The sequence below is a fragment of the Bufo bufo genome, chromosome 2 (genome assembly GCF_905171765.1).
Source record: "Bufo bufo chromosome 2, aBufBuf1.1, whole genome shotgun sequence".
Classification (NCBI taxonomy): domain Eukaryota; kingdom Metazoa; phylum Chordata; class Amphibia; order Anura; family Bufonidae; genus Bufo; species Bufo bufo.
This window is the reverse complement of record NC_053390.1, coordinates 721,360,064-721,368,462: the sequence shown is the minus strand read 5'-3', so window position 1 is coordinate 721,368,462 and position 8,399 is coordinate 721,360,064. Positions and strand designations below refer to the sequence as shown.

The 8,399-nt window shown below is 42.3% G+C and overlaps 1 pseudogene; it reads right to left on the bottom strand.

Moving 5' to 3' along the window:
- Positions 1-409: 409 nt before the first annotated feature.
- On the bottom strand, positions 410-583 carry LOC120992970 (annotated as a pseudogene).
- Positions 584-8,399: the final 7,816 nt, after the last annotated feature.

Below are 8,399 nucleotides of genomic sequence, written 5' to 3'. Positions count from 1 at the left end.
TTGAAAAACCACCATCACCTGCAATCTCCCAAACGTGCGCACGAGCACAGTCATCACTACACCAAGATTGACACATCGAGGAATAAAATTTATGTCATGAGTGTGTCAACTATTGACAACTCTTTGCGGTTGTCTAAAATCTATTCCATACACGTCGCCTGATAGGGGACATAACAGGGATTAAACTGATAGGAATAGTACTACTTAACACACCACTCTTATTTGGTGGCACAGTACATTGTACGGCGCACACGCAGTGCCCCAAATTGGAATTAGGAGGACCAAGCAAGCATCTTTTTCCATGTCCCGATTCCTAAAATCTATTATATACACCGGACCCTGATAGGGGACGTAACAGGGATTAAACTGATAGGAATAGTACTACTTAACACACCACTCATATCTGGTGGCACAGTACATTGCAAGGCGTACGCGCAGTGCCCCAAATTGGAAGAGGACCGACCAAGCATCTTTTTCCATCTCCCGGTTCCTAAAATCTATTCCATACACCGGCCCCTGATAGGGGACAAAACAGAGATTAAACTGTTAAGAACAGATTTTTTTTAATAAAAAAAAAAAAAAGAGTACAGCCTCTGCGGTATTTTTTGGCCGCGTTACTGAACGCTCATGCACAATGGCTGTAGGCTCATGTGTCCTTTTGCGGAGGTGACAAACCTGGTCAGTCAAACCCAAGGCACCATCATCGACCTCATCCCATATTCCTTTTGTTTTTGGAGCAAGCCCTGCGAAGAGTGCTGGATCAGGCCGTAGATGAGCATGAAGAGGAAGAGTTGTGGTCACCATCACCACCAGAAGCAGCCTTGTCGTCGTTGATTGCTGGACCTGCGGCAACGCAGAGAGAAGAGTCTGAAGAAGAGGAGTAAGAGGAGGAAGGTGGCTTTGAGGAGGTGGAAGACCAACCACAGCAGGCGTCCCATGGGGCTTGTTGTCACCTTTCAGTGACCCTTGGTGTTGTACGTGGCTGGGTGGAGGAAGAGTCCTTCAATGATGTCAGTGAGGACAAGGAACGGGACATGGCTAGCTTGGTATCCAACCTTGTGCAAATGGGGAGTTTGCCGTTGTGCAAATTGACTGTTTGCGGTGCATTAAACAGGGAGTTTGGTCTGTCACTGTGAAGCGGGCGTTATTAAAGCCCGTTATTCCAAACAATTTAGGAATGTTATGCCCTTTATGGATTAAAACCCGACTCCGCGTCAACTACGTAATTTTCCATGGGAGTTTTGCCATTGATCCCCCTCCAGCATGCCACAGTCCAGGTGTTAGTCCCCTTGAAACAACTTTTCCATCACTATTGTGGCCAGAAAGAGTCCCTGTGGGTTTTAAAATTCGCCTGCCTATTGAAGTCTATGGCGGTTCGCCCAGTTCGCCGTTCGCGAACATTTGCGAAAATTCGCATTCGCCGCTCGCGAACGGAAAATTTTATGTTCGCGACATCTCTAGCTATCAGTTCCGACAAGCCAGCGGTTAGCCGTTGGGCAGGAGGATTATCCAGCGTCATTATTTTTTTACACTCGAACATTTGGGCCACGGAAGCCGACCTTGTGCCAGATGAACGTGGCGATGGCACGGTGGAAGGTGGAGTGGAGGACAAATGGGAGGAGAGATTAGAAGGAGAAGGAAAAGGAGAAGAGGCAGGATGTGGAGCACCGGGAGTGTGGCTTTATGGGTTCTGACTGCGTTGCTCCCACTGGGCTCGGTGATGGAAGCCAGGAGCCTTCTTAAGGTGGTCGTCCCTAGGTGAGTGTTGGGCTTACCGCGACATATGCGTTGACAGTACAGGCTGCAAATGGCAACACTTTTATCAGCAGCTGACACGTGCACAGGAGCCCACACTGCATTGCCACGTGCCAGCGTCCTGGGAGTGCAAGATGCGACTGTGCATGGTGGATGGCTCGCTCAAGATACATTTGCAGTCTGATTTTTGCCTCCTGTGCACTGTAAGTTCTGTCCGCTTGTCCTCCTTCTCCTCCCTATCTGCTGCTCCGTCTCTCCCTCTGAACTCCCCTCCTCTTCCTCTCTTGTGAGCACCCACGTGACGTCCATCGACACGTCATCATTTTCACCTTCACCACCACTGACATTAGAGATGTTGAAGTAGGCAGCAGCGGGGACCACCCTCCTTGAGCTGATCTGGGTACTGTCATCAGACCGCTGGGTGGTGGCCGTTGCTACCTCCTCTTCCTCATCCGATCCCAAGAATGGCTGCACATCGGTAAGGTCTGGGAATGGATGGGAAAATAATTCCTCTGACTCGAGTGGAGGGGCTATGGTGGTGGTGTCTTTGGGGGTGTACACAGCAGAGAGTGACAAGGGTGCAGATACAGAGGATGAGGAGGGTGCAGAAGCGGAAGGCTGAGTAAACCACTCAACCAACTCTGGTGCGCCCTTTGAAGTTATCGCAAGCGCCTTCTCCTACTTTCCACTTAGGCTTCGACCTGGTGCACCTGCCTGACCCCTACTATCCCTTCGGAATGGTCTGCCTCTTCCTCTACCTGTCATTATCTAACTGACCCTCTGCCTAAGTCCATAGAGAAGAGCAGTATTTGAGGGCAGCGCTATAGCTTCTTACACAAGCAGTGTTTGGTGGAAAAAGGTATATTGCAATAGCACCACTCAATCAGTATTTTGTTGAAGAAGGTATATGGCACCCCTTAATTAGTGATGAGCAGGAGGTGCCATATTCGATTTCGCGAATATTCGATTGAATATTCGTCTTATATTCGTCGAAATCGAATATTCGGCATTATTCCATTTATCGCGAATAATATGCGATTTAATTAATCGCGTATTGCGATTTTTCTTTTGACAGTATAAGGCAATGTTCCTATGACTAATTGACTATGGCTAGGCTAATATGTGTATTTTACGAATATTCGTAATATTGCACTAACTTCGTCTTTTAGAATATTCGTAATATTCTAAAAGACGAAGTTAGAGCAATATTAAGAATATTCGTAAAATACACATATAGATAGCAAATATAGTGCTATAATCCTTTTTGTCAAATTTTTTTTGCATCTTCTGAACTTCAGTTTTGGAAAATATGTACACTATTAAAAAAATTACTATAGCAGTATATTAGCTAAATTACAATCTATATGTGTATTTTACGAATATTCTTAATTTGCTTTAACTTCGTCTTTTAGAATATTCGTAATATTCTAAAAGACGAAGTTAGAGCAATATTACGAATATTCTAAAAGACGAAGTTATAGCAATATTAAGAATATTCGTAAAATACACATATAGATTGTAATTTAGCTAATATAGTGCTATAATCCTTTTTTTTTTTTGGTCTAATTTTTTTTTGCCTCTTCTGAACTTCAGTTTTGGAAAATATGTACACTATTAAAAAAATTACTATAGCAGTATATTAGCTAAATTACAATCTATATGTGTATTTTACAAATTTTCTTAATATTGCTCTAACTTCGTCTTTTAGAATATTCACGAGCTCAGGGAAAACTCAGATCCGATGGTATTTTCTAACCCACAGGCGTTCGCATGGTGACGGGGACGCTTGTCGGGGAGGTGTATGCTGAAGTTGATTAAATAACGAATATATTCACTATATTGCTATGTATTCGTTTTTTCGAATAATCGTGAAATAATCGAAATCTTGATTTTGATTTTTTTTGTTCCAAATAATATTAGATTTTTTTTATTTGCTATCGCTGTCCCTAATTTAAATAAAGCAGGTAACGTAAACGTGCGTGAAAAAGCGTATGACGTAATTTACAGTACTAGAACCGCCCAGTGACTGTGACCAGTGTCTATAAAGCATTCATCATCACTATTTGAACTTTACAAGTGAATGACTACAATGGCTACTGGAAGTACGTCAAAGTTCAGACACATATTTGAGAAAGATGAGGACGACATCATATTAACTGTAAGTAATATTCTCTTAAGGCCTCATGCACACGACCGTTGTGTGCACCCGTGGCCGTTGTGCTGTTTTCCTTTTTTTTTCGCGGACCCATTGACTTTCAATGGGTCCGTGGAAAAATCAGAAAATGCACCGTTTTGCAGCCGCATCCGTGACCCGTGTTTCCTGTCCGTCAAAAAAATAGGACCTGTCCTATTTTTTTGACGGTCAGCGGTTCACGGACCCATTCAAGTCAATGGGTTCGGGAAAGAACACGGATGCACACAAGATTGGCATCCGCGTCCGTGATCCGTGGCCGTAGGTTACTTTCATACAGACGGATCCGAAGATCCGTCTGCATAAAAGCTTTTTCAGATATGAGTTTTCACTTCGTGTAAACTCATATCCGACAGTATTTTCTAACACAGAGGCGTTCCCATAGTGATGGGGACGCTTCTAGTTAGAATATACTACGAACTGTGTACATGACTGCCCACTGCTGCCTGGCAGCACCCGGTCTCTTACAGGGGGCTGCACCTGAGGGGTTAATTGTGCATATCATAGCCCCCTATAAGAGATCAGGGGCTGCCAGGCAGCAGGGGGCAGACCCCCCTCCCTCCCCAGTTTTAATTTCATTGGTGGCCAGTGCGGCCCCCCCGGCCCCCCCTCCCTCTATTGTAATATCATTGGTGGCCAGTCCTCGGCCTCCCCCGGCCCCCCCTCCCTCCCTTTATTGTATTATCATTGGTGGCCAGTGTGCGGCCCCCCGATGGTATAATAGGGACTCCTGACTTTACATTGAAAGTCAATGGGGGACGGATCAGTTTGAAATTGCACCATATTGTGTCAACGTCAAACTGATCCGTCCCCATTGACTTGCATTGTAATTCAGGACGGATCCGTTTGGCTCCGCACGGCCAGGCGGACACCAAAACGACTTTTTTTTCATGTCCGTGGATCCTCCAAAAATCAAGGAAGACCCATGGACGAAAAAACGGTCATGGATCACGGACCAACGAAACCCCGTTTTGCGGACCCTGAAAAAATACGGTCGTGTGCATGAGGCCTAAAGCATATATGTTGTTTGTGTAGATTTTGCATGCAGCACAATGATTGTTCTGTAGATCACGAATTCAGAAATATTCGTAGATGCGATTATTATCTATATTGATACGATTTTATTTTTTGGACTGTATGTCTCGTAGGGCATACGGTCGTGTGCAAGTGGCGTAAATGTCTAAAGTAGCTAATAAATATAAACTACCCAAAAAAATAACATTAAACTGTAACTATCTCTAATCTAAAAAACACTATAATAACCATAAACATGTGTAACTTTTGGATTTAGATGTAAATCTTAAGTGTTTATACACCTACTCCACACAATGCACTAATTCTCTGATAAACTAAATTGCATTAATATTTTCTTTTCTTTTAAACATACAGTAATCTATAAATGCCATCAATGAATGGCCAAGTACTAGAAGGAGCAAGAAAAGGATCGATTGGCTCTACATAAGCTTCTGCGGCGGGTTTAAAAAAAGGTTCGGAGGATGGATCAGAGGAACCGTAAAATAATAAAACATATGCATTTCATGAAAAAAATAAAAAATAAGTCAAAAATGACTGTTATTGTTAAAATGTTTGATATTGTTATTGTTAAAATGTTATTAAAAGCATTTATCTGCCACAGACTTGATGTGTCCAATCTTGAAAGTTCTATCAGTCAATGGAATACGTCGTGTCGTGTGTAGCTAATTTTGTACTTTTTTCTTGTTTAAAAAAAATATTTTTTATTTAAACAAAAATTTTAGAAAGTCAAATAGTGTATTTTTTTTCCATGTTAGCCCATTCCTGCTGCACACTTACAACATGATGCTGTCAGAGGTGTCTTGGTTTATTTCAGTTTTGTCCTGGTCTGGTAGGGGCCCATTCCTGGGAACAAATTCCTGCTGCACACTTTGAACCTGCTGCTGGCTGTCGTGCTGAGTTAGGCCGAGCTATGTGTAGGCCTTATACTGGACCCTTAACATCTACCTGCTGCTGATGCTGAAGTCTGTCCTGACCCTGATTACCTATGTGTGGGCCTTATACTCCACCGTTACCGATACTTGCTGTTGTAGGTCCTGACACTGCTGAGTTATGTGTGGGGCGTATACTACAGTGTTACCGTGTACCTTCTGCTGTCTGTTCTGCTGTCTGTCCTGACCCTGGAATAAAGGGGCCTTACAAAAAATGTCTAAAATTACACCGTAACATTACATAAAAAAAAAAAAAAAACACACACGTTATCAAACTGTAAAAAATGTATTTATTATAACAAAAATAATAAAGCAAGCCTCTATGGCAACTTTTTCAGCTCCAATAATATTTTGTTCAGTTTTCGGAGCTGGTGAAGGTTTTTTTCCTCCATTTGCCGCATCCTCTTATTAAAGCGATGCTGCATTTTCTTAAGCTCTGCAACATCTTTACTGAACTCCTTTTTGGTGGCCTCCAATTCCCTTATAGCCATGTTCACTACTGGGGAAAAAAAATATTATAATTAAAATTAGGGTTACTTATAAGACAAGTAGTGCATTTTTATTTTATTTTAATATAAAACTAGTTTCTGTTGTCCCCTCATTGTTACCACTTTTAACCACTTCACGACTGGCCATTAAGCGTAGGCGTCAGCGGAACGTGACTTGATGCAGAGGGACAGTCTATTACGGACCAACAAACACCCTGCCCCCAGGAATAATCGTTTGTGAACCGGGGTGCAAATGCAACTCAGCTAAACAGGCAGCCATGTTAACTAAGGGCTGCTATTTGTCAGATTCATTACACATGTTCATTACAGCGCTGGAGATGCAGGGTGTTGTGGGGATCGTGGGATGCTTGTGAATATGTTATGTATATCAAATTATAGTAATGTGTGCACATATTTACCCTCCCGGTGGGGGTGTAGACCACCTATTCCTACTCTTCTGGAGCTGGGGGGGCGGAATCAGGTGGCTGGGAAGGTCCGGCCTCCTCCTCAGTGGCCTCTGTATCACCTATATCTGGGGGTGAAGTGGCCTGCACATTTTCAACGGCATCCTCCATGGGCGTCTCCACATTTTCTTCCTCCTCCTCGATCATCTTTTTTTTTTTTTTTGTGGTGGCGGACCGAGGGATCAGGTTTACCATTAATAATGACACAATGTTAAGAATTTACACAAACAACTCATAAACCATAACCAAGGTAAAGATCAAGAAAATCCTATATGGTGGAATCTGCTTGGTATTATGAATTATACCAATTGTGGATTTACCTTTTTAAAAAAAGAAAAAAAAATAGTCTAAGTTACAAGGTAGGATGAGGTAACATGGGATTTGTTAGGAAGGTGCCCTATAGGGTATTGTGACTGGGTAATGGATGTTTAGGTAAACCAAACAACAGTTCGGAAATTAGATAAGGGGTTATTGGATGGTGTTATGTTGGGTATATAATTTTTTGTGGCTGCCAGCGTTAGACTGTCTGCTAAGCCGCATTTTGAAGATCTGCTGCCAAACCGCCCTCCCTCCCTGTTTATTTAGTTGTCAAGGTAACTTTATAATTAGGTGGCTTAAAGTCTCCCCTTTAAGTGTCACTTTGACGGTGACCACCCCTTTAACAGTAACTTTGATGGTGACCGGCCCTAATACACAGTGACTTTCACGGTGAACGCCCCTTTAACTGTGAACAGCTCCCGTCAATTGGCAGTTAGGATGTAAGTGAAAGGCTGGCAGGCTTGTATTGGATAATACAGGTAGTTTTTTGGGAATATCTCATGTACGTCGTAGACAGCCGAGACCCTGCAAGATTTATTTCCAGGTAGCAAGGGATGTGTATACCAAGTTTCGTTTAAATCGATGGTTGCGTTTTTGAGTTTTTGCGGAACATACATCCATCCATCTATCTATATATATATATATATATATATATATATCTTGAATCCCATGCAAATTAAGTGGGGGATGTATGTAATGGTCGGGGACGTTGACCGGAATGCTGAATGATGTTTTAACAGTTTATGTAGATATAAACGTGTGAAACGTATGAAATCATCTGGTGACATCATACATCAATACCGCTCTGTGTATAACAATATATACAATCTCAGCGAGGTAGAGATATATGATGAAACCAGAAGATTTTGTACATGTCACATCAGGTATTAAGTAATCATTTGAAAAGGGATGAAATACGGATGTAGTAGAGTTAACACAATTGCTTTATGAGACGTGTTGTGTAAACTTAATGCAATTAAATACGTTAAGATATTTTAAAAATACCTTGTGTTTCAAGATTACGTGATGAGTTAAGAAATTTGAGTTAAGAGGTTGTGTGTTAACCATACTACATCTGTATGGATTAGCAGCATAACTGAATATATACATTACTGAGTGTTGGTACCGTAGCATTGTACCTGGGCATAATCGCCAACTATACTCATCGACCTGATCTGGGTGTAGGCGCTTCAGGTCGCAATACTTTTTTTGAATGGCC